Consider the following 27133-nt stretch of genomic DNA (forward strand, 5'->3'; position numbering starts at 1 on the left):
ATTCCCAGAGTCTGTTCTGAGGTGTCAGGAGAGCAAGCAGATCAGACACTGGCAGGGTGAGCTAGCTCTGAGATATCCTTTTTACTTTACCAGGGCCAATCAGAGAGCTAATAGCTCTCTGATTAGATGGTGTAGAATCTATCTGGAAAACACACATCACTGCTGGCTTGAGTTTGGAGGAGACCACTGCCTTAATAAAACTATTTTACTTTCCAGGACTCGGTGCCAAGCACTGGGGTTTGAAAGTCCTCTAGCATTTGCGTGCTTGCTAATAGCTTTAAAGCTGGAAGCTGAAAGCAATGTAAACTGTATGAGAAGGGCAGAGGTTTCAGGATGCTGGGTGATAGGCCACATGCCTTGAGCTAGTAGATACTGTGACAAATACTCAGGGGTTAAGGCAAGTGCTTTGACCATTCAATGAGTCAAAATGACCCTGAACTCCAACATCCAGCAGTTCCTAAGGGAAAGGACAAGTGAAAGTGTGACCTGACCCAATGAGGAATTTTCCATGGTGGAAACTGTCTCCCACCATCCAATATAACCCATTTGTGTTGGCTGACATAAGATGCTAGAGTCTCTCCTTGGTATTTGAACTCCTGCAGTGACAATCATTCCATAAAACAAATAGCCATTGCCTCAAAAACAATTTTTTCTTTCCTCATAGAGATATAATGCACAAAGGTTACAATGTGGACTGCTGGTAAGAAACCAAACAGCCAGGGCTGGGAAGGTGGTTCAGTGGTAGAGCGCTTGCCTTGCATGCCTGAGGCCCTGGGTTCAATTCCTCAGCACCACATAAGAAAAAGAAAAAAAGCCAGAAGTGGCACTGTGGCTCAAGTGGTAGAGCACTAGCCTTGAGCTGAAGAGCTGAGGGACAGCACCCAGGCCCAGAGTTCAGGCCCCACGACCGGACCCAAAAAAAAAAAAAAAAAAAAAAGAAACCAAACAGCCTCTGACTCCAAATCACTCTTCAGTTTATTAGTTTATTCCTTTTCAAGGGGAACAGTTCAGGCTCAAAGTTCCATTTGCCACGTTACTTCCTAGAGCAGACCACAGCAAGGTGTCCATTATCAACTATGCCCAGTGGACAAGAGTTCCTAGAGGGTTCTTTTGTCATCATGTCTCTACTCTAAAGATCTATTATTTTAAAAAAATCTGGTTCACCTTCATGATAAATAATCTGCTTCCTGAATACTTTTGCCTTACAATTATCAACCTTAAAATCAGACAGATATTTTTATTGACCTTTTCTTTTTTTTAAAGTAGCTTTCTCACCCCACACCCCAGCCACTACCAAGTGAATGTGTGGCCATGTCTGGAATGTAAAACAGTCCCTGGAGATACAGTCTGCCCGTGAACTCATAAGGATGTTTGCTCTCAGCCTATTTGGCTAGAGGAATCCAAGACATTTTAAATATGAACTGCTAGCCTGGCCCCTCCCACCCCACTCCCTTTGTCCCACCAAGAGTCACCTCCTCTGCTAACACAAAATGTAGAAAACAGACACAGATGAACTGAAAATGAGTTCCTCACAAGCATGTAGGACCTCTAATACCTGGAGAAGTCACATCTGGAGGGTCTTTACATGTCTCTAGTGATGTTTCTTGCAATGAACCTTGCATGGTAACAAGTGTTTGGCAAGGCCTATGGCCAGTCTAATTCCAATCTTTTTTTCTAAAGACCTGACATATATTTTAAAAATTCTGGCTCATTCTCTTGACAATTGGCTTTATCCAACCAATCTTTCAACTGAATATTCCACTCTTTTCAGTCTCAGCTAAAAAAGAAAATACGCAAACAACCTCTCCTTATGTCCAAATACTAAATCAGACCTTTATTGCCATCTACCTTTTCTTTGGGAAAACTTTTGCCTTTCTCTACTTCACAGTCTTCTAGTTACCCTTCAATACCCAAGTTCCACAGAACCTCCTTGCTATGGTCTTTCTCAGTACTTTCAGATCACTGATTCTGTATGACAATGCTTAGATAGCTATGAGTATAAATACCCGTCCTGACACAGGCCTGGCCAAGAGCCCTTGGCCTCTTATTCTTATCCCAAGAACCAAGTCCAGGCCTAGCACTGGAAAAACCCATAATAAAGTCCTGGTGCCCCAATCCATGGCTGGCTGGTTTCACCTCCACCTTCCTTCTCTCTACAAAAGTACCAGGTAAAGTATGAGGCAAGGGAAGATTCGAGATAGACACTTTGTCTGAGCTCCACCTATCTACATATCTGCCTTCGCTTCCTCTTCTATACAAATATCCTCATCTCAGAAGGCTGCTGTGAGGGACAGGCAAGGTGACATATGCCAACCCTGTATCTGTCCAGTGGGAAAGTTTGTCACAAAAATTTTCAGGTACAGGAAAAAGTGTAGAATTAAAAGGAGTTCCCAGAAAAGAGTGTTTTTCATCAACATAGTAGTGGGGTAATCAGCCCTCAACGCAAAGAACACTTTCCTGAGCAAGGAATACTGCAGGCTCTGAGCAATGAATACTGAAGGCTGAGATTAGTAACTACCCTTAGAACAAGACATGGCTAGCAACCAAGCTGGCTGGTTGTTACCTGAATGCCAAACCCACAAGAGGCCACCAGAGCTGAGGCTGGGCTATCATCTCCTTCATTTCCTGTCTTGAATTGACCTTTCACCCAAGACACACAGAATAATGCTGACTGGACATTGTTAGGGACTAAGTACAAAGCAGACAACTGCACAAGACAGGCAGCTCAGTCTCCATGGTTTCATTAGGCCTTGATAAACAGGAGGTAGGGGCCCTGCTGACACCTCAGGGTCTAAGAAGTGGAAGGTATGGAGGCTGAACTCACGAGAGGAAACAAGACGGTATAGGTGGAGGCCATTTGTTGGGAATCAGGAGAGTTAACCTGCCTCTTGCTTCTGCCACTAGTTTTTATTATGGGTTCGTTTCAACCATATCTCTGCATAGCAGTTTATATTGTAAAGGTGACTGGACTGCAGTTTCTTTACTCACAACTGTGAAGTCTAGATTAGACAACCCATAAACTTTTTCTAGCATTTATGTCTAAGTGACAACTCCGCCTTCCTTAGCCTTCCCTTTCCCTTCTGAGTTAGCTGTCTGTTACTGTGTACATTTCCACCAACGCTGCCTCCTTTGCTTCCCAGGATGGTTGGCAACCCCTCACCACAGTCTAGCCACCATTATCTTCAGAATGTATTTACTACCCTCTGGTTTATAACTCAATAGAGTCCAGGAACCTTGGAGTATCAAGATCTGAGACATCTCAGCCCTCACTTCAGTCCTACTCTCCTCTTATACCAATCAATCTCTCCTTAGGGCTCCAAAGTTCCTCCAAAGTTAGGTTTTCCTAACTACTTGGCAGGAAACCAGCATCAGGCTATGCTTATCTATGCTCTGGCTTATCCCTGGGTGGGGCAGAGAGAGGTGGTAGAGCTAAACAGGTCAGGAGAAAAGTGCTGACAGAAGCAAGCTCTGGTCACATGAGATGAAGGGAGCGAGCAGTGCCAATCACTAGAACAAACTGAGAGTAGATCCTGAGAACAAGTAAAATATAGGAGGCTCCTTTAAGATGCTACCTGGTTCTCCACGCCTTCCTTATTTCCTTATAAAGCAATTCTGACAGGAGTAGCTCTGTGACTTGCCAAAGACCACACAGGCTAGCCTTTGAACAGGCAACCCTAACACATGGGTCTTCGGGACTCCTCTTGCTGCTTTTTCCATTCATCTCTGTTGACCTCAGGAGTCTGAGGCCAGCAGATCCACTGTAGACTCTAAGAAACATGACCTTGGTGTCACTTAGGGAAAGAGTAGACTTGGAAGATGTTATGGTTATTGTCCCTCCCATCACATGGACCTCATTTCATGTGGTTTTATTTGCTCTTTCTCCAGCCCTTGCCACAAAATCTTGGAAAATCTAAAGATTGGTAAGGATCATTTCCCTTCAGGACTCTAAATAGATAACCATAGTGATTCTTACTGGTCTAGAAAAGGTTAGTCAGGGAAGGGCTCAAAACCACCAAATTATGCCTGGTACCAGTGGCTCACATCTGTAATCCTAGCTACTCAAGGCTGAGATGTGAGGATCTCTGTTCAAAGCCAGCCTGGGCAGGGAAGTCCATGAGACTCTCATTTCCAATAAACTACTCAAAAAAGCCAGAAGTGGTGCTGTGGTTCAAGGGTAGAGCACTTACCTTGAGCAAAAGAAGCTCAGGCCCAGAGTTCAAGCCCCAGTACCAGCAAAACAAAACAAAACAAAACAAAAAAGCACCAAATTAGGGCCAGAGGCATAGTTCAAACAGGTAGATTGCCTGTCTAGCAATCTAGAAGCCTTGAATTTGAACCCCAGTACTAGAAAATATGTATATCAAGTTAACCTACTGGAAACCTAGCCTCTTTAGGCTAAGAAATTCATGGGAAATTCAAGGCATCATCTGAAAGTTTTTGATAATAAATAGTAGGGTCTGCTTCTGTCGGGACCTTTCAAAGATTAGTGTCTGGCAGATCATCTCAGCCTCAGAAGGAAGTAGGTCTGAGAGGAAGCTTCAAGGAATTAATTATTTATGGTATATGACCCAGTTCCTGGGGTAAGACAGGCTGAGAAAAGAGTGGGCCAGGTTTTTTTGTGTTTTGTTGTTGTTGTTGTTTTTATCACGGCAAGAAACTCAAACACTTTACAGGGTAGTAACCTTTGTTGCCAATGAGGATCCATTTATGAATTAAGTGGCAAAAAATCTAAAAACTAGCCAAAGTTCACTCATTCAATGAGTATCACGCTTCTCTTATGTCCCAGGCCTTTCAGGAATTTACATAAATAAGGTCAGAGTTTAGTAGAGGGAAGATGATACCACTGATAAGTAGGAGGCCTGAGCAATATCCCAGCCCAGCCCTTAGACAGCTACATTACCCTGGGCAGGTTACAGCCTGTCTAAGGCAAATTCTTCATCTGGAAAATGGGGCTGGACTCACTTGATTGTGAAGATTAAATCATCTTTAGAAAATGCAAGATACAATGTGAACATGAGGTATAAACAATAATGATAGAACCTGACACATTTTCCCTGCCCTAGAGAAGTATATAATCTGGTATGTTCTGGGAAACCATCTAAGGTACCTATTTGGCAAACATCACATTCTCTGTAATTTGGGCAAATTGTATGTTTAAACTTGCCAATGGAGATGGGGCTGACAGTCCCTGTTTCCAGTCTGGGTGCCCAAGAAGTTGCAAGAAGGGGTGGTATTCACATTAGAGCTTACCTGGCCCTGGGTCAAGCCTCAACTGAATGAATGAGCCAGAAGAGGACCAAGATCCATTTGACATGTGGTAAATCAGCAACAGAACAAAACAAAATACAATTCATCTGCTCATAGTAGGAGTGGGCCAGTCAGAACTACATATGTGTCCCTCCCCACATACATTTCAGACAACACTGAATTCACTGGTCACTGTTAACCCTTCTCTGTGGACATATTCTGCATGCTATTTCTGCAGGAAAAGTGGCAATTCTCAGACTTAGTAGACTAATCAAGCTGAGCTGTGCTTGAGTCTGCCAGACACTAAGAATCAAATTCGGAGCAGTTTTTCCCTAGGCCTTTTCCCTTTTTATTCTATCCCCACTTGGGATCTGAACCCACCAGGCTATTGATATCCAGATATGCTTCCAACTGCCATCTAGCCTGGTCCCCCAATCCCTGGGCCTCTTGAAATAAACACTTATCCACCCTCCTGCAATGAAACAGAGCTCCTGCAAGGCTAGCCCAGTTCATAGACCAAGGTGCTCCTGGGGAGAACATACAGGTTACATTTCTTTATCCCTCCAACTGAGGGGTAAGCTCTTTGCCTTCCAGAAAATGCAGGCTAGGAGCTCAAAACGTTTTTAGATTGCTGTATATAGAAGGGAAGCAGAGGAAGGAGAAGAGGAAGTCCAAGGCTGGTGATTCCAGTTAGTTCTACAACCTTGAGAAAGTCTCTTTAGGCCTGGTCTCAGTTTCCCTGTTTGGTAATGAGGGGCTTGCTCTAAATAACCTCTTTAATTACAAAGTCTGACATTACAGAAACCAGACTAGCCTGAGACACAGATGATCTGAGTCCTACTCAGATAACAGCCTCCAATAACAGCCTGTGGGCAAGTTATCTGACTGCTCAGAGCCCAGTCCACATGTCCATAAACCAAAGAGAGATTATACAACTGCCTATCCCAGGGTGTGAGGCTCCCATGAGGCACTGCTGTGATGAAGCTTCAAGGGTAATAAAGCCGTGACTTCTTGAGTAAACAAACAGCTATTGACCATTTGCAACATGACAGAAACAATTGAGGGCTAGAGTGAGCTGCCAACTCAGGCAGGAAGGTCAGGGTGAAATGGTGCATGAAGATATCTTACTTCTGCTAGTGGTATATGTGAGAGCACAAAGCATTATGGGAGCATGGCAATGGGAGCCTCTTGGCAGGAGCAGTATGTTCTGCAGATGGCAAACTGTTCCCAGCTAGGAGGAGGGGAACTAGGGTAGACAGGTGGGAAAAGAGTTAGAGGTCTGACTGGAGAGGCTGAAGGCCAGGAAGCAGAACTTAAGGAGGGTCTCTAGCAGCATTTCAGAGGACACAGCAAACAGGACAGTGAGAGGAACTGGGAGAACAGCAGGTAGGCCTTTCCACAGTCCACAAAGGAGACCATAAATAAGTCATCAATTTCTGTCTGCACCAGCCTTCTAGACACTAAGCCTCCAAGGGCTTAGGAGTCACAAAAAGGTTGTAAACAGGCTTCATCTTCTGACAATGGCTTGATTACATCGTCATGTGTGAAGCCACACCCTACAGAAGCCACCTGGCCAGGTCCCTATTTGCACAGACCTGGATAGTCAAGAGGTTGAAATATTCTCAGAGCCAGATGGGGATTTAAAGAGCTGAGTTGGCCTCACTTGAAGGATGAAGAACAGAGATCCTGTCCTGCCACTTACCAACAGGGCCTTTGCCCCCTACCCCCGACCAAGTAAATGTCAATCTCAATCCTACCTCCTCTGACATGGGGTACTCATGATGAGCTACTCCTAGGTATGAAAGAGACCTACCATGTGACTTACTCGCTTGATTCTCAGGCATCACACAGGCTAAAATCTTCTCCCTCCAGGACACAGTCCGCATAGGTTGCCATGTTCCTATTAAAACAGAAGCCCAACAGTTAATGTCAGTTCTGTTATCCGTCATTACAACCCCTTATTTTCTCTTCTCCAAGAGGTTGCAGAGGGCTCTGATCATGGCTAAGTTTCCAAAATGAATTGTTTTGTGCCGCTTTATCTCATAGACTGTACCCAGCAAGAGGAAATGGACAGGAAATCCCTCTGGGTGTCCCAGGTTTTGCAAAGTAAAGAATCACTGCAAAACCAATTCTATTGTCTGCTGCCAACTGAGCTCTACACTAAGACTTTGCTCTAGGAAAAATAACAATAAGTACCAGGATTTCTAAGATTGAGACAGAATGAAAGTAAGTCAAACTGGTATAAAATATGTTAATGAGTCACCAATGTATAATCTGTCACAGTGCCTGAGGTGGAAAAGTCCAAAATGCTAAATAAAGTAAGAAGTTATAGGATTGGCCATCTGGTCTTAGCTGTTTGCTAAACAAATTATTTTGGCTTTCAGTGGCCACCCACATTTTTTGTTTATACCCTATTGCTGCTGCAGAAAATGACTTTATACCTGTTTGTTATTTTCATTCTCCAGGGAAGCATCCATATTTTACTCTTGTGTACACAAACACATGTGTTTTCTCTAGCACACAACAACCATGTTTACAGTGTTTGAGGTGGGATTGACTTGCTGTCCAGAATGCTCAGATCATAAATGGGGAAGAACTTGCTATCTACTAAGACTGGCCACATATAGAGTCAACTCCAATAGGACTAGGCATGCTTTACCTCAGTGTCTCCTCATAGACATGAGAAGGAGGCTTGGAGAATAGATGCCACTTATCAAGGCCCCCTGGCATGGTAGGATTTTAGCATAGACCTGGTTGACACAGCTCTCAGGGTCCTTCTGTCCAAGCTGAGGTGTCCTAGACTTGAATGTCTGACACAGCTGGGATGGTCCGCTCACACTGAGAGGCTGGCAAGCTCTCAGAGCAGTCACCTGCTTAGAAGCTTCAATCCTGCCCAGCATCATCCCTATTACCATGCCCACAGCCCTGAGAGCCTGTGCCAGCTGACAAACAGGCTGGCCTGCCTCTGCTACATTTTATCAGCCTGAGTTGTAGACTCTGTGCAGCTGCTTCATGCCACAAATCAGACAGGATGAAATCTTCAAAGTATCTGCCCTGCTTCTCAAGGGAAGTTTCCAGGAGCAGTAGGTAAGAGAGCTGGATTTTCTTTTCTTCGCTTTTTTTTGGGGGGGGGAGGGGTCCAGTCGTAAGGCCTGAACTCTGGGCCTGGGTGCTGTCCCTCAGCTCTTCAGCTCAAAGCTAGCGCTCTACCACTTGAGCCATAGCACTACTTCTGGCTTTTTTCTTTTTGCTTATGTGGTGCTGAGGAATTGAACCCAGGGCCTCAGGCATGCAAGGCAAGCGCTCTACCACTGAGCCACCTTCCCAGCCCTGAGAGCTGGATTTTCTGATGCTGAACTCTACTGTCAGTCTAACCAGAGTCTGAGAAACCAGGAAATCGCCTACAGCTCCACAATGGGCTTTTAAAGCTTCTGCTTGCATTGTCCCCATGGTGAGATGAAGGTAGGCCACACTACCAGGGCTTGATCATGGGGCAGATTTCCACAGAGGACTGAGCACACTGTGATCCAGACACTCAAAGGACCAACCAATGCACATCCTTTATCTGACCAACAGCCAAACATGCTTTACACACCTGTAACATATTTATTCAGAAAACACCAGAAATTCAGCACCTTGAGGGGCCTCCTCATCTATACAATGAGAAGCTTAAGATAACTGATGACTTCTCCACAGACCTTGACTTATACAGGCACCTACAAAACTAGTTATTGATTGTAAGGCCAGAAAGAAATAATCCATGTACTGGGCTATGCACCAGTGGTTAGCATGTGTGGCCCCAGTCCTTTCTCCCAGCAGTGGAAGGAGGCAGTATACTATCACAGCACTGAGGAGCAAATGGAGATATGGCACAGTCAAGTGCAGGTCCTAGAGCTCAATTAGCACTAGCCATAGCAGTCCTGGGACTCAAAGGGGAGCCAGCCTGAGTCCAGGCCCATGCTTATTCCCTGACACAATGCCTCCCTTTGTCCTCAATCAGAATGAAGAAATACTGTCTCCCCCAGGAATGCCATTTTAACAATTCCCTGCCAAGAGGGAGGTGTCTATTGCCATGTAGACTTCATATGAGGTGGAACAGAAATGGTTTACTATGCTCTACATTGCCTCATGATTTCCAAAAGACCATGAGAGGCCTGAGAGAAGAAAGTATAGTACCTTCTTTTCTGACATTCTTCAAGCCTAGCTTCCCAGAGACAAGGTCTTCCCTGAGTGACTCATATCAAATAAGCAGGACTTGGCATTCCCTAGGCAGTCAATAAGTATTTAATAAATGAATAAATGAATGGATTACTGTGAGCTTATTCAGGAACCATTTGGTATGAGTTAGTGAGAAACATACTGAGGGCAGCTCAAAGCACGAAACTCATGCACATACTCAGTTGGTTTTTATGTCTAGGCTCTCCAAACACAAGACAAAGGCCTAGGGCTGAGCAGAGCCTGCAAATTCTCCTCCAGATAGCTTCTACCTGAGCAAGAGAAGTATCTGAACACAGGCTTCCCAGTAAAATAGTTCACAACTCAGAACCTGAAATCAAGGTCTGATTTCTTTCACATTAAAGTAGTTGGCTGGCCCTGTCAGCCTCAGATTTTTGTGTAAAAATGAAAACAAGTTGGTATTCACTCTATAAGACCATTCTGAAGATTAAATAATATAATGCCATAAAGGACTTTTTGCCCAATGCAAAATTTTCAGTCCTCTGTCTGAGCTCCTTCTAGCAAAGTTACCTCAAAGAACTTAACCTCTCTCTGCTTCAGTTTCCTGGTGTGTAAAATTGGGTCAATTATGAAAATTAAATGGGTTAAGCAGGTAAATGACATAATAATGGCTGACACAAAGTAAGCTCTGGATAAAGGTGAGTTAATATTCTTTCTTTCAATGACAGATCCCACCCCATTTCTCACCCCCCAGCTAGAGAGGGGTGCAGGCCTCAAGGGAAGTTCCTCAGAGGCTCTTTCCTGCTTGGCTACATTCACTGGTACAAAGGGTATGCATGCACTCCAACCTGGAAAGTCTTAGAAAAGTTCTTCTGGGTCAGGCAGCGTGCTGTGTGGGGTCAGCTGCCTGCAGCTGTGGACCACAGGACAGAGGCCTTTGGTCCAGGAAGGCTGGAGATCACTCATTCTTTTCCTGGGATTGGGTTTTTCAGTGCTTCCTATGACTCTGAGCCTCCCCTGAAATTCACTTTTGCACAAACTCATACAAGTTTGGCTCTTGGCCCTTGAAACCCAGAATCCTGACTAACAACAGCACTGAACAGATGGCTGCCTTATCACTACCAAATCTGCTCAGGAAGAAAAACCAGCTGTCTACCTTTAGTAAGACCAAAGCCACCACGGGGGCAAAGCAAACAAGTGAAGGAGGTGTCTGCAAGTAGTCATGATAGGGAAACTACTGCAGTTTGGACCACCACCCGAGCAGAGGAAGTTGCTGGAACCCAGAATAAGCAGCTCAGTCCTGCCATCCCTGCTTGGGTCCCTATCTCAAACTAGGCCCCTTTGCCATGATCATTAAAAAAAGGGGAAAAGGAGAGAGAAGAAGTTGGAACTTTCATCAACCTCAAAGTAGTGCAGAAAAAATCCAATAAAAGAATGGACAAAAGAGGGAAAGAGGAAGGGGAAGACAGTTGCCTTACTAGAGCACTTAAATGTGCTGTACCCTGAGGGTGAGACTCTTGCATTCCTATGACCTTACTTACCCTTCAGCACACCCTGAAGAGTAGAGATAATCTGGCCCATTTTCCAGGTGAAGTATCTGAGGCTCAGAGAGATCAATAACTAACTCCCTCAGATCCCACCACTATCATTTCATGTCCCTTCTACCCATTGTACTCACCTCACTCTAATTCCTGAAGGTCCTTGCTGTCACTCCAAAAAGGATGATGTCTAGCTGTTCCTTGTTCCTTACCAACTATCAGAAAAAGGGTATCTTTCCAGAGAAAATTAGACAGGATAGGCAACATCCTGTGCATCTCTGAGCACAGTTCCCTCATCTTAAGAGCTCCAGTATGATTTTTATGAGACAAGTATTTATCAGTGGGTTGTAATCAGGATGTGACTGCCAGAATCCCGAGGGAGGTTTGTTTTGCTGTCTTTACTGTTACCTGTCCCAAAAGATTTTGACCTAACAGACAGAGACTATAACCTCACACTTCATACTGTGCTAACAAAATTATCTTTGCCTGCTACCTTCCTGGACAGCACCCTTCTGATAAACCCTCTTAATTTCCCTTAGGAAAGAAGCACTATCTTCAGATTTTGTGTGTGGGTAGGTGGGTGGGGTGGTGGTTGTGGTGGTGGTGGTGGTGTTTAGCGAAGTACTGGAATTTGAGGTACTCATGTTGGCTAGGCAGGTACTCTACCACTGAGCCATGCCTCCAGTCCCAGATTTTTTTTTATTGTTGTTACTGAGTCTTGAATTCAGAGTATTTCACTTGTTCTTCTGGCACTTTATCATGTGAACTACACCTCCAGCCTTTTTACTAGTTATTTTTGAGATGGAGTCTCATGGACTTTGCTGCTGGGGCTAGCTTTTAAATTGTGATCTTTAAGGTTTCAGCCTCTGGAGTAGCTAGGATTACAGGTGTGAGCCACAGGTGTGTGCCTGGGTCCAAATTTATTTTTAAATGGCTTAGGGAAACAAACAAATGACAAAAAAAACCCTTCACTGACCTGAGAAGAAAACTAAGAATCAAACTCTACCAACCTCCACCTCTCCAGTGCATCAGCCATGAACTGATCCAAGCACACATAGCCATGTGCCTCCCAGGTTCTAAGAAGGCTCACCACCAAAGGCTATGCAGACATAACCCAGACAACTAGTGAAGGACAGTTTTTTCTGACAAAGGTACCATCTGCAGGTAATGCACACAACCTGAGTAGAAGTAGTAGCCTCCAACATTTGCTGGAGAACTAAACTGGAAGCCATAATCTGGAATGATATGAAAATCCTCCCAACCACCATAATGGCAAGAGCAATGTTTGGCAGGATCTGAGGTGTACCTGTGGCTGTGGGGAAGGTCAATAAAGTCAGAGGCCTCCTCTGCTGACTCCCACAAGACACATATGACCCAGGCTTGTTTGTTTTTTTTTTTAAGCACTTTTGTATAGTCACAGGAATTTTCCAGACAGGTATTTCCCTTGCTTCCCCACACCCTTATTATTCTCCATCTTAAAAATAAAAAAGAACTGGTGATAGTCCCTTAGGGCCTAATATATTCACTCCCATTGGCTAGGTAAGAGGTAGTAAGTACCATGCAGCTCAGCTCAGCCCTCATAGCACAGTGTGGGGACGCAGGGGTCTACAGTACACACACAGGGGGTCTGGGATAAAGGGACCAGCCAGAAATCTGAGAGGAAATATGAAATTCCCAGGGTCCCATTTCCTGACCTCCCACCCCCACCCCAACTTGGCTTCCCTTAGGCCATCCAGGAAAGATTCTTCTACAGCATTTGCTGCAGACTCTGGCTGGTACTTTGAAGAGATGAAGAGAACAAAAAAACATGGAAAATGGAGATAAAAACTCAGGAAACACCAGCAGTAGAAGGAAGGGCACTCTGGGCTCAGCTAGAACCTGGCTGCCTGTCCACTGTGAGACCTTGAACAAGTAGGGTCAGCTCTGAGCTTAGGTACTTCCCTTTGGGGAATGATGTCTACTTATATAACTAGAATGAGAATTAACTAAAATAATAAAAGATGCCATATGTCAAGCATTTCCTATAAGCCTGACATTATGTGCAAAGCACTTTGTGTGGATCATTTCATATTGTTTCATCACATTCTCCCAATTTCCTTGTGAGATAAGTACCACATCCTCACTTTCAGGTGAGGAAATGGAGACTCAGGGAAACTAAAGTATCTACCAAAAGTCACAGTGCTCAGAAGCAGCAGAGTTGGAATATGTACATGGACCAGAAAGGCCCCAATGCCAGCCTCTTCCTGGCATTCTAATGCAAGATAGATGCTCAAAATACATCACTTGCTTTTACCCAGGAAGCAGAGGGAGAAGAAAGAACACTCTGGAGGCTGTTGGCTCCCACCAGGAGGCAGATGGAGAAAGGAGCCAGCTTGAGTGGAGCGCATGTAGGAAGCCTTTCAGAAGTAGGCAGAACTGGATCTAAGCCTCAGAGAGGAGGAGGATGGAGAAGGAGGGGGAAAAAAAAACACTTCAGAGCCAAAGCAAAGAGCATCCTGCAGGATGCTGCAGGAGATGGGGCTGAAGCCAGCAATGAGATTGGCCAGGTTGGAGGCTGAGAAAGGGGGACCCACCTGAGAGACATGCGTGGCCTGAATCATTCTCTTAGGGGCAATTCTATACTCATCCACAGTCATGGGGGTATCAAAAAGCACAGGCACATAAAGGCTCCAAATCCTATGTCTCTCTATACCAGGTTGAGAACCACCTTATAAACCACAGTTTGCTGATTCCCTGTCTATACTGTTCTAGGCTCAGATTCTAGCTTGAGCTCTGGCAATCTAAAATGCTGTGTGAGGCATTAACAGCCCCCAATCGCGGCATTGAAGGCTGCCAGAAGGGAAAAGAGGGCACAGGCACAAATAAGGCTGGAGGACCCAAGCTCCTGGTGCCAGGAGGGGTTCCTGTTCTTCTGAACTTCGGAGAGCTTCTCCTGTGTGGGCAAGGTGGAAGGTCCCAATTATCTTTTGCTGATCTGTGCTAGACAGAGAACATTCTTCTGTTTTAGGTTTCTATGGACATTGATATGTTAACGGAGTTTGTAAGTCTGTGTTTATACTCAAAGTCCTGGATTTAGTGCCACCTTAACTAGCAGAATCAACATCTCATCATCCTGTTGGTCTCCCAGGGAAGAAAGCCCCTCCCCCTCATTACTGCTTTAGCTCCCAGACTCCTCTGTCCTACCTCTCTGACCTGTCCCTCCTCCTAGTGAATCTTGGGTTCATTCCTGCCCTACCCCTTTTCCAATCACAGTCTCCCAGGTCACAAGTCCAGTAGTGACAACAAATGCTGAGAATTACAATGATGTTCTCTGAGGGCTCCATTCTGCATTCAGCCCTGAACCCAAGCTACCAACCTGCGCTTTGTTTAGAAGAGACAGGTCATGTGGCAGTGGTGGGTGGGTATGGAGGGAGAGAGTTAGGAAGAGGGAAGCAGAGATCAAAAGGCAAAACTGCATCAAGGTCTGCAGGTCACACAGACCTTTCATTACTCTCCCCAAGAAAGAGATAGAATAGATGCTCTGAGGGTATGGTCAGAGACTCCCCACCAGTCTTTGGGCACTTAACTCTGTGGAAGGATTGATAAATGGAGATTATTATTAATAAGCCACAGGGTGATTGTGAAGACATGAAATACCAATGTACAAATGTTGCAAATGAAATACAAATGTACAAATCTAGCAAACTATAAATTGCTCTTGGAAACCCCAGACATCTGGGGCTCAGTGGAAAGAACACCTGCCTAGTAAAGGTGGGTTCAAACTCTAATATCTTCAAAAGCAAAGGGATAGAAATATCAGATGTTTTTCATTATGCTGGGATTAGGGGAGTGTTAGATAAGAATGTGTGGCTAGAACTAAGAATCCACTTCTTTTGGCATCTTGAATACAAAGCACAAGTCTGTGGAAGAGTTACAGATATACTAAGGAGACCTGATTGCCAGCTTGCTCCCAGCTGTTCCCTCTCTGCAGTGATCATGCTTTATTCTGGTTCAGAGGATGCTTCTAAATAATAACAACAACAATAATAAGCACAACAACCCTTTCTGACCGTTCAATGACTAGATGCTGTTCTGAGTGGTTCTAAGTTTCTTCTCATTTAATTCTCATGACAAACTTACCAAGTAGATTCACAGAGGACAAAACAGGGCCATGTACAAATGCACTGCCACCTCAGCTATACACAGCGCATAAGCCCATGCTTATTCATCTGCAGTTTGCCCTTCAGGATCTACATCAGGCAACAACCCCTGAAGCTTTCTAAGACATAGAAAATACACCCACCATCTCTTCCAGTCATATGGACATTAGTCATGAAATTCCTGTGACCTAGCTGATCTGTTCGCAAGTCTCCAGCAACTCTGTTTGCTTACACACAGAGGTCTAGTGTTCCCAGTGGTACTATAAACTCTTTGGGAAGAAAGGCTGAGCCTGATCCCCATAAGGTATAGGGCACACAGTACTTCATATATGTTTCACAATTAATGTCCTAGGGTAAACAAGCCACCTTTGTAATCAGGTCACTACCTGCACCAGCTTCCTCCACACCCTGCTTTTTTTTTCTCTCTCTCTCTCTCCAGAGCCTGCTTAGAGCATAGTCATTGACACACCCAAATGGAAGCTGCCTTCCAGCTGTTGGAAGGGACTGTTGGACCCTTTCTAATCTAATCCCCCTGCTGTACCCTGGGTATAGCAGGTGGTGGAGAAGTGCTGAGGGTCTAGGAAAGGGAAAGGTTCTCCCAGTCCATCAGAGGAAGAAACCACAATCTAGATTTCAGGTGATTAACAGCAGAAAACAATCACTAGAGGCTCAGGCATGCCTGCAGAGCACTAGTAAACCAAAATGACAACAAATGGGAGGGAAATGTCTACTTTCTACTATGCTTTGGAGAGATGGGAGTCAAGCAGGATAAAGGGGCTGTGTCCTGCAGACCCTCCACATGCAGGGCCTATGCCAGGCTGTAGGGATGGCCTTCTCCCCCTCCCCCCACAAGGTCAGGAGGAGCTGAGCCCAGGAGAGCAGGAAATGACTGATCCCTGTCTCAGGCAAGGGCGTCATACTCTTCCTACATGCCATATCAATTGTAAATTAACCAACCACAATGATTTCCAGATTCTAATTGACTTAAGGAAAGACATTTACTGGGTTCCCAAATCCAGAGGCCCAGAGCCCTCTGTGGGCCTAACCCCTGACCCAGTATGTCACACTCAACAGGTAACCAACCTGTTCTTAGCAAGCAGAAATATGATTCGTCTCCTATAACTGACAGCAGACCATACACACCTCTCTATGGTCTCTTTGATCTTTTAAAGAAGAATAGGACCTAGGGTAGGGAGAGGAAGCATCTCTGCACAGTGAGAGAAAAACATTTCACAAGGGAAACCTACCTAAGCACCCTAAGGACTGAGGTTTGAGGTCCTACCATGAACTGGGGACCTACTAGTGACATGGATCCTGAGATCAGAGTGCCTGTGGGGTATGAAGGTTGGGTTGATTCCAATGGCTAAAGTAGTCTGGTATTACTGAGAATTTCTTCTTCCAAAAGAAGAAGGAAGTGTCTGTCTATGGAAATCAGGACTAACCCAATTCCCTAATTCCCACAGCTGTGGTGGACTGGGCTAGTGACCAAGACACAGGAAGTGTGGAGGAAAAACAACTATTTCCTGTTAAATTTATGAGACTGAGAAGAGGAAGTTAGTGCTGGAGACTCTAAGCAAACCGACTTCCAAGGGCATAGAGAAGAGGAAGGCTCTAGACCTGAGATTGAGGAAGTGGCAATTTGCAATTCTAACCACTGAGGAGGGGAGAAGGGTGAAGGGAAGGGAAAGGAACTAAAGAGCCAATGCTCTTTAGAGCACTGGGACTGGAGAGGAGCTCCCATGTGGTTTTGTTTACAAAGGATGTTTTGATGCTCTCATTGACTTAAGGACCTAAGGGCCAAGAAAACTGTGTCCCTGCACAATGAAAATATTTGCAGAAGGAATGCTAAACTGCAATGTGACTCTGAAACACAGTGGGGAAGTCTTGGGGGCAGTCCTGAAGTCCACTGGGAACTTAGAAAGCATTTCTTTCTTACATGGAATACTTGATAGCAGACAGAGCGCTAATATAGATGTGGTGTATTGGGCTGCTTCCAGATGGCATCTTGTCCTAGGTCAGAGAAGGAAAAGGAGGAAGACCAGGCAAGAAGCATCTGGAATCAGTTTTCCCTAAGTGACTGAAGTGTGATGTCCCCTGAAGCCAGGTCTTTCCTGGTCAGCAATTTGTCAGTGATACAAGGGAGTGCTGTTGAACATACCCTGACCCTGTTACATAGAAGCCTGAAAGGACTCAGCAGATCTGGGCTGTGCTCAATTTAACAAGTGGAAATGTACTATGCCTGTCATCCCAGGACTTGGGTGGGGGGAAGGAGTCTGGCTAGTTCAAGGCTATCCTGAACCACAAGGAGAAAGAGATGGTGTCTCAAAGCATGTCAAAATGTAACAAGCATGACTGCTCTGAATCAGGTGGGAACAGAAGAGGAGGCTCTGTGTTTAATTTCTAAAGTCACATGAGCTTAGAACAGGGGAGAAGCAGCCTGGCAATAGAACATTGCTAAGCAGATCTGGTCAGCAGCAACATCCCAGAATCAGGGGTGGTGCAGCTGCCCACAAAGCTGGCAAATCTCAGGCTGCTGAAGAGGAGTAGAATGTCCTTAACCAGGGAGGTGAGGGCTGCTGGCTCCACTGAGGTCATGCCACGGGCACTACTTCCACTGACTAAAAAGGTAGGGGTCACTGGAGCAGGTTCAGAGAGGAGCCCCAGGAAAGACACAAACATTTATTTTGTTTGGGTTTTTCTTTGGGGAGGGGGGGGGTCCAGTCGTGGAGCCTGAACTCTGGGCCTGGGCGCTGTCCCTCAGCTCTTCAGCTCAAGGCTAGCGCTCTACCACTTGAGCCACAGCGCCACTTCCGGCTTTTTTCTTTTTGCTTATGTGGTGCTGAGGAATTGAACCCAGGGCCTCAGGCATGCAAGGCAAGCGTTCTACCACTGAGCCACCTTCCCAGCCCCCCTACAAACATTTAAAACCATAGCCTGCTGTGAGTCTGGGAAGGGACTCACAAGTGAGCAGCAGATTGTCCTATCTCCCAGGCTAGATGGTACACTTTTCCCTCAGTGATTTCATTAAAGGAATGCCTGCAGCAGAATGTACCTTATAACTCCCACCCCACATTTTACCATCTCTCTCAGAAGCAGCTACAGCACAGATAAGGTGGTTTTATGGGAACCTGGCAGTTAGCCAGACATCTGGAGCCACACCACTTCATTTCAGGACCATTATGAATCCTGATGACACAAAACCTTCATTGCCACTTGGTAAAATCTAGAAGGCAGCATTAAAACTTAAAGAACTGGTGTCTGCAGCCCAGAAAAAAAAAGTCCCAAAGACAACAGAGATGAGAATGACACCCTCCATCTGGCCAAAAGATAGTGAGTGACACGTCAGAAGAAAATGAATGTTGACACTGACTCATCCCTGAGTCAAAAAAAAGAACTTCAGAAGTGGATTCTGACAGTCAAAGAGTTTTAGAAATGCCTCAACCAAGTTCATTTGTTTTGTGTGCGTATGCAAGAGTACTATGACATAAAACCTAAGACCTAAAAAAAATTGAGTTACTATAAATAAAACTTAAGTGTTAGTAAAATATTTCATCTTTGTTTAAATGGCAGTATATGAGTTGTAGTGCCCCTTACAATCAGTGGCTTTTTTTTTTCTTGCAGTACTAGGTTTGAACTCAGGGCCCTATACCTGACAGGCAGGCATTATACCACTTGGCCATATTTACATCCCTTTTTTACTTTCTTTTTGAAAAATTACATTATCTTTAAGTAGGTGTACAAAGGGTGTTACCATTCAACATGTCAGTTTATAAGTACAATGTATCTTGACCAACACCACACCTTTCATTATTCTTCCCCATCCCTCTCAAACCAGCCTCTCCCATTGACTTTCCTAGTATTTTTAAAATTAGGGGTTCTCCTATTTCCTTGGGCCATGATCTTCCTTCATATGACCTCCCATGTAGCTGGGATGACATATAAGCCACCATGCCCAGCTGGGGGTTGAACTGGGATCTTGCTAACTTTTGACCTGGCTTCAAATCATGACCCTTCTGATCTCTGCCTCTCAAGTAGCTAGTTTAAAGGGATGTACCAGCATGCCTGTCTATAGATTTGATTTTCACAAAAAAGATATCTAGAAAATTCTCTTAAAATTTGTTATCTATGGCCTCTGGAGGGAGGAAAAAAAACAAACAGGATGAAATGCCAGAAGCTAGGAGCCAAGAGCTATCAGAGGAGCTGTCAAAGTGGCACAAGTCACTTCTAATGGACCATCACAGAGGAGAAATCAGCCCAGGAGGCTAAGGTTCTACTACTGCTGTTCTGGGTCCTGTGAGCAGCTCCTCTTACTATAAAGAAACAAAAGTATCCTATATTTCCTCTTTGCATAGGTGCTTTGAGACACTTTATAAAAACTTGAGTGCTTAAGGATAAAATCCACTTATAGACCTGAAGTAAAGAGGGGTCCTGTTGTGTCTGTGCTTCAAGACCCCTGTGGGCCAATCCAGGAATGGACTGAGAGGAAGAGGCCAGCTGTGTGCCCAGTACCTGATATCCACAGGAATGCTGTGCCTGTGGTCCTACTTATCCCCATGAGTACCATTGGGGTAAGTAGTGTCACTTCTACTTGCCAACAAAGAAATCTACTAGGAACCCATGACCAGTTTGTGACAACCCATTTCCAACAGAATAAATGCATTGAGTGATTGATCAACCAATCAATGAAGAGCCAACTTGGTCTCATATTGGAAGAACTAAAGCTAGAAGGAAAAGACAGACACTATCAGTGCCACACTCAGCCCATGTCACTAACTCATCTCACTTGCTGCTTACAGGAACAATTTATTCCATGACACAAAACAAGGGTGCCTGAGACATAGATGGCAGGTGTTAGTAGCCCTGCTCAAATGTCAAAGCTGTAAATACACCAGGTTGCCATGGCACCCACCTGCCAGGTTAGCCCTGTAACAGGTGGAGGCTGAGCTCAGACCCTCAGGGCCAGGACCTGCTGATGGGGACCACAGAAGGGAGACAGGCAATTCAGACTTTATGTATCTGGCTTTGTTCTTTCCAAGAGAGGGGTTCCCTGATCTTCTACCTGCCCCAGTTTAGCTATCTCCACACAGACAGGCAAGTAAGTGCATCACTCCCAAAGGGCTCAACATCCTGCAGCCCAGTGGGGAAGGCAAAAGATGGTTACTGCTCTCTGGAGAGTACCAAGTGTGGCCCAGAATGCAGATATGTGGTACCACAAACAGCAGAAAGGGACAGATGGCCCATATTCTGTGACCCTAAAATGGCTTCCTTCAGAAACTAAAAGCTGGGCCTGGATACTACAGACTCTCCACAAAAGAGGCATTGGGACTTTCCTGGAGATCCAGCCATAACTGTTTGTACCCTGTTCCCCAGCAAGTGGTAGCCCTCTGCTCAATGGGCACACAGGAGTTGTCTATAAAAGTCTTGATTCAGCCTATGGGCTCATCTACATCACATGAGCCCACAGCACTCAGAGCCTGCACGCACTGCAGCTTTGGCAGTCTCCGGACTCCACCCCTACCTTTCCACATTTCTGTATGTTCTTGCCTCTGCCCATCTCTGCCTGTGTAAATCCTACTCTTCTACTGCTCCTTTCAGCCAACCAGTACTACCTCCTCCAGGAAGTCCTCTGGAAAAATCTTCCACTGTTATTGTGCCTGTTTCATTCTCTTGATGTGCAGACAGCAGCAAGTAGACAATGCAGAAAGGTGCTTAGCTCCAGTCATTTGTCACAGAGCCCCCAGAAAAACAGCTGTGTGCTGGGCTAACAAGCTTGGACCATGGCTCTCGGTCTTCTCACAGTACCCTATTTACAGAAAGTATCCTTTCTGCACCCTCCTACTTCTCCTCCTCAGACTCCCAGCTGATTCATCTAATTTTCTCAAGGTCCTGCTGATAGCTAATTGGAGATAAAGGAATCTCTAATAACAGGGTGTCCTTCCCATTAAATTTGGGTTTTTAATCAAAGGAACTCTGCAGACTAGGACTTAAAACAAAGATGGAAATTCTAAGCTTCAAGACTCTGGGGGATGTTTTGACAAGGAAAAGTCTTAATCCTAAGGCTAGCCAATGTTATAATATACAAATTGATGAAAGGAAAAAGAGGAGGGGAGGGAAAGAGAGGGAAGGGTACAGGTGGGATCCTGGAAGAGCAAGGGAAGGGTGACATTGTCCAAAAAGAAATGTACTCTTTACTTGACTTATGTAAATATAACCCTTCTGTATATCACCTTTATAATAACAATAATTTTAGGATCCAGGTTCAGGAACATAAAGCCTCAGATCCCAGCACTCAGCAGTCTGAGGCTTTTATTTATCTTTTTATTTAAAGGCTGACTGCAAGGAAAAGCTACCAAAGATTGATCAAGTATCACAGCCTAGGGAAAATAGCAAGTCAAGGAGAGACCTGACTGATCTTGAGCAAGAAATATGTCTGAGCCTCAGTTTCTATGTAACTTGGTGGGGAGGGCAGAGGTAAAATAGCCCTTCCAACATGACATCCCAGTCTCTATGACTCATGGTCTCACCTCTTCTCCCCTGCCTGGAGATCAGTGTCATTTGAAGGCAACCCAATTCCCCTCCCTCCTTACCTCAAGCCCCCACCCGGGTCTAAAGGGAAAGGTATAGCTTCAGATCTCTCAAACAATCATCAGGCACAGGCAGCATGTGAGGGTGGGTTCATCCCTGCAAGGGGAAAGAAGGGGTAGGGGTAGGAACAATTGTTGGTTGCTATGGGCACAGAAAAGCTCCCATTCATGCCATCTGTCTGAGCCCAGAAAAAAAGACAGTCAGCTGGTTGCCTTAACTCCAGTGGCCTACCTTTTTAAGAGATTACAACTGCCTGCTAAATTTAAGTGCTGCTCTAAAATCAGGACATATAAGGTCTCTCAGCCTGGATCTGACGGGTTTCATAATGTGTAGAGCTGGAGAGCAATGAAGAATTAAACTTGGAGGCAGTATTGCGCATCTAATTAGAAATCTTTAAAAATAGCCCTTTCTCTTCTCTCAGGCTGAAGATGAAGTTTGAGTAATAAACAGGCATCTGCTAAGAGCTTCAGTAGAGATAAACACCCCAGAGAGCAACCATAAACAGTGGAGCCCTCTCTGGGCAGCAGGCAGCATCCTACTCATCAGTGGGAGCAGAGGACCCAGAACTCAGGGAAATAGGGATGGGGGCTGCATGAAGGCATAAAAGAAGGCGGAGTTAAGAAACTAGGAAGGAGGGAGGTGGGATTTCCACAAGCAGGAGAAACTGGGCAGATTTGTTTGGAAGAAAATTTAGAAATGGCTGCCTTTTGCAGGTAAGCAAAACACAAGACCCATCTGCAGGACTTGGGGAAAGCCACCCAGAAAATTCCCTGCAAAGACCATTCATTATGGAAATGGATTACTGTTAAAAGTGGGAAAAATTGCAATGTGGAGTGGGGCATTAATTACATGCTGCAATTCAAGCACTTAGGAGGCTGAAGCTGGTGGATTGTGAGTTCAAGGACAACCTGGGTGACATCGCAAAGTCACTTCAGAAGCAAAACAAGAACAAACAAAAACAAAATAAAAACTGGATGCTGGTAGCTCACATATGTAATCCTAGCTACTTGGGAGGTTGAGATCAGGAAGACTGCAGTTCCAGGCCAGCATGTATCTATGTAAGTGTGCACGGGTGAGTAGCAAACATCTATGTAAGTGAACAGGGATGAGTAGTGTACATCTATGAAAGTGAGCAAGGAAAAGTAGCAAGTACCTATGTAAGTATGCTGGGGTGAGTAGCATGCATCTATGTAAGTATGCAGGGTCAAGCAGCTTTTTATTTATTTGTCAGTCATGGGACTTGAACTCAGGTCCTGGGCACTGTCCCTAAGCTCTTTGGCTCAAGGCTATGCTCTACTACTTTGAGCCACAGCTTCATTACTGGCTTTCTGGTGGTAGATTGGAGATGAGTCTCAGATTTTCCTGCCTGAGCTGGCTTTCAAGTGTGATCCTCAGATCTCAGCCTCCTGAGTAGCTAGGATTAGAGGCATGAGCCACCGGTGATTGGCTTCAAGCTTTTAAAAGAACCCAAGATACCAGATATATGACAACAGACACACCTAAGCTGAAGATGGAAATGTGAATTAAGAAGGAACTCCTGGAACCCCTGGCTGAGGTGAAGCTGAGGTTTTTCCCAGTGTCCCCTCCTTTGTGCTGTCATTCCAGAAAGGTAGCTGGCCAGGCCTCCCAGCATAGACCCCACAGTTCCCTAGACCCTAGCTGCACAAGCCCTATGGGACATTCCTTGAGGAAAGAAAGAGACTCCCTTGGGGGTCTAGATAGAAGCCTCTGATCCCCCATTATCCCTCCATCTGTCTGCCCTTTCATTGGCGGTCTCCTCCTTCCTTCCTCTGAGCCGAGAGCTCCTGTCCTTTACTACCTTTTCATCTCATGTACCAGCCCAGCTGTCCCGACTCATGGAACTATCTGTACTGTGGCTTCTGAGCACACAGCATGTGGGTCACCCACTCAACTCTCCTGGGATGATCAGGGATCCAACATAGGGGTCAGAAACTCCCCCACCTGACCTTGGACCCACTCTGCTACAGAAATCAGCTCTCCTTAGTAACTGAAAAGTCCATGTGATTTCTCCAAGCACTTCATCCTCCCCTGTATCTCATTCTCCTGGCTCTCAGCACAAATCATTACCAAATAAGTGGTCAAACCCAGTATTCAATCCTAAGAGCAAAGCAGTGGTCTCTATCCCTCAGCACACTAATACGACAGTGGCAGAATAGAGGGTTGTTAGAGGCCTGCTCCTGTTTCACAGTGTTGGGCTCTGGGCTACCTGGGCATGGCAGGAACTCAGAGTTGTACATGTCCTACAACCTTGCTACTACAGCAGCTCGGGGACCAGTGGTCCCAGTCCAGCATCTTGCTGCCCTCCTCTTGCTGCTAGCAGAAAGGGCTTCAGCACTAGACACCCTGCATTGCCCAGAGAAGGAGAAAATGGGAGCCACAAATCAGCTGGAAGCACCATCCCTTTTGTGAGGCTTGCTCTTACCTCTAAGTCCCCTCAAAAGCGACCTAAGCAGCCCTTGAAAGAATGAAGGAGCTGCAAGGTATTCAACACAACCATGAGGAGGTAGAAATTTCAGATGGGAAGAAAGGCAAGAAAATTATTCAGTCATTTAGAAAGAAAAAAAATACCAATGCAGATAAAGAACACACAAAAAAAATCCCTAACCCTAAACAAAACACTATCTACACATACACAGCTTCCTAGGGTAGCTTTTCTGTGATGAACTACAGCCATGCTTGGATACACGAGCAGGTACAGAACAAGCTTACTATACTTGGCATGGCAAAAGGCTCTGCATGCAGCACACCGGAATAGATATTGCTCAACAACAGACCTAGTCCTTCCGCAAAGGTTTGTTTTTGAGCGGAGGGCCAGGGCCCTATCACTCCCACCAGCTCTGAGTTCCTGAGACCACATGATCAATGCTTTAGAGGGAAGCCCCTTATCAGCTCCAGACAGCTATGTTTTCTACCTTTGGGGTGGGAGGAAAAGAGATTTTGGTGGTAAAGGGAGGATCAGAACACCCCAAAGTAAGATCTGTCAGGCATATTCCTAAAAGGACAAAAGAAGCCAGGGGGGCCTGGAGCTTTGTCTTAACATTCCATGCCATTTCATTGCCTCTGATAGTACAGTCTCCCTGGATAGCAAACTCAAGCCAGAAAAACCTAGTGCCAGAAGGATTTCATCTAGGGGAGAGCAAACTGCTATCTAGTTTCAGGAAGGAAAGGGAAGGAGGAAGAATGGAGAGAAGGTAAGGCATCATGGGATCGTTCATAGCTTCCAATCTTGTAAGCCCCAGCATCCCTATTTTCCAACTTTTAGCAAGACCAGAAAGTTCTTTAAAATACCAATCTAAGCAAACAGCAAAACATTAATAGCTTGATTGGCTTTATCCAAACATATAGCTGCACCAGATACATGTATGATTTTTGTCTGCCCCCTCCCAATTAGGTGGATCCTTGTTTTGAAGAGAAAATAGATAAATAAATTAATTTTCCTTTACAAAAATTAAATGTGTTTACTAGAAAAATTGGAGGTAGGAAGGATGGGGTATTGCTCAGTGGTGAAGCACTAGCCTAGCAACCATGGGCCTCTGAGTTCAAACCTCAGTACTGCCAAAAGAAAGAAAAGTTTGGGGAAAAAATATTAAAAAGTAAACAAGGAAGGGGTGGGGTGGGGAAATCAACTCTAATGCTGCCATTCAAAGAAAGATTAAAATTTTGTTAGGTTTCTCCCATGAGGAGAAAGCTATGTATAAAAGTAGGGAAAGAGGGAGAAAAGCTAACCTGAGGATGTAGCTCAATGGTGGATTTCTTGCTTAGCATGCAGGAAGTCCTGAGTCCAATCACCAGCACTATAAAAAATAAAAGCCAAGGGGCTGGGCAGGTGGCTCAGTGGTAGAGTGCTTGCCTTGCAGGCATGAGGCCCTGGGTTTGATTCCTCAGCACCACATAAGCAGAAAAAGCCAGAAGTGTCACTGTGGCTCAAGTGGTAGAGCACTAGCCTTGAGCTGAAGAGCTAAGGGACAGCACCCAGGCCCAGAGTTCAGGCCCCATGACTGACAAAAAAAAAAAAAAGAGGCAAGCTGGTGCCAGTGGTTCCCACCTGTAATCCTAGCTACTCAAAAAGCTGAGATCTGAGGATCTCTGTTCGAAGCCAGCCCAGACAGCAAAATCTGTGAGACTCTTATCTCCAGCTGATAACCAAAAAGCCAAAAGTGGCACTGTGGCTCAGGTGGCAGAGTAGTAGGCTTAAGCAAAAAAGCTGAGAGACAGCACTTAGGTCCTAATTTCAAGCCCCAGGACTGGCACAAAAATGAAATAAAATTAAAAAGTCAGCAAAACCAAAACTCTAACTGTCCTGAGGGCTGCTACAGGAGATGACTTGTCTGGACCCTCCCCCCCCCCCCCCCCCCCCCGCACGCCCTGCTGGGGCAGGGGGAGTAAAAAACAACTACCAAAGGACCAGCACCTGGACGGAGACTGAACAAAGAATATCCTTTTGAAGAAGAGCAGGTCCATGTCCTTCCCTCCTGAGCCTCTTTCACAAGGTCAGTGATGGCCAGTGATGATCCTATCTCTACACAACAAATGCAGATGAGACACTTACAGACGATACATCATTTTTCTGTCACCACCTGTCCACGCACAAATCAACAGTGATTTGAAAGCGATTACACAACCTGCCCAAGTGGGAGGCAGATGAAAGAAAGTTCTAGAAGGGACAAAGGAAGAAGCAGTGCTCAGGAAGGGAAGGAAAAGGTGTGTGGAATTGTCTACCAAGCTCAGTGCCAAGTGTCCCAGTCATGGCGTGATCCTGACTGTGGTGGAACCCAAAGCTTGGACAGAATGACCTCAGTCCTGGTTAACCCGTGTATGATCAGGAAGCAAGTTGCTGATCTGGGCACAAATGTGGTTGTCTGGGTTCCTCACCATAAACCAGTGGTTTGAGGGTGAGCACAGCAAATAGTTCTCCTATTATTTCAGGATGTTTATGCAGATGCTTGCTGTGTGGAAACATCTGCACGTGGGCAAATCATCATTTTCATAAATCTCTTGTCCAAATACAGACACAGCAGTCACACTAACCCATGACAGAGTTCACTCATTCAAAACACATTTCTTCAGTAGCCACGATACCACTGGGCAGAGACTCCCTGAACCTCTGCTACATCCCCCCACACACAGGGCTTGGCTGTGGTTCTGGCCTGGCACAGAGGCAGACTTCAGTCTCAAGGGGCTTGCTGCGGTCCCACAGGCAGCCGAGCACTTAAAATGGGTACTTTATTGCTAATCAAGCATACAGGAGCTTCTACAGATTACAACAGGCACACAGACTGCCAAGCAAAGGCAGCAGACGCACCATCCTGCCGCTGACAGACAAGCTAAAAGGACATTTCTAACAACCAAGCAGAGCTGAATATGAACAAGTGATAGCAAGAGATAATTGCTGATTCTGTTATATGCAATACTAGTATGTGGTTTTGC

General features: G+C 45.3%; 1 protein-coding gene across 3 annotated transcripts in view; it reads right to left on the reverse strand.

Moving 5' to 3' along the window:
- Positions 1 to 27133, reverse strand: part of Mical2 (microtubule associated monooxygenase, calponin and LIM domain containing 2) — a 200880-nt gene that overhangs the window by 170500 nt on the left and 3247 nt on the right. For 2 of the 3 annotated variants that reach the window (XM_042691530.1, XM_042691529.1), the window contains exon 2: positions 7061 to 7147. The gene's annotated coding sequence lies outside the window, so the exon portion shown is untranslated. The remainder of the gene's footprint in view (positions 1 to 7060; positions 7148 to 27133) is intronic. The other variant, XM_042691528.1, reaches the window with a different exon arrangement.

This window comes from Dipodomys spectabilis, unplaced genomic scaffold (genome assembly GCF_019054845.1).
Source record: "Dipodomys spectabilis isolate Male_0828 unplaced genomic scaffold, ASM1905484v1 ptg000145l, whole genome shotgun sequence".
Taxonomy (NCBI): domain Eukaryota; kingdom Metazoa; phylum Chordata; class Mammalia; order Rodentia; family Heteromyidae; genus Dipodomys; species Dipodomys spectabilis.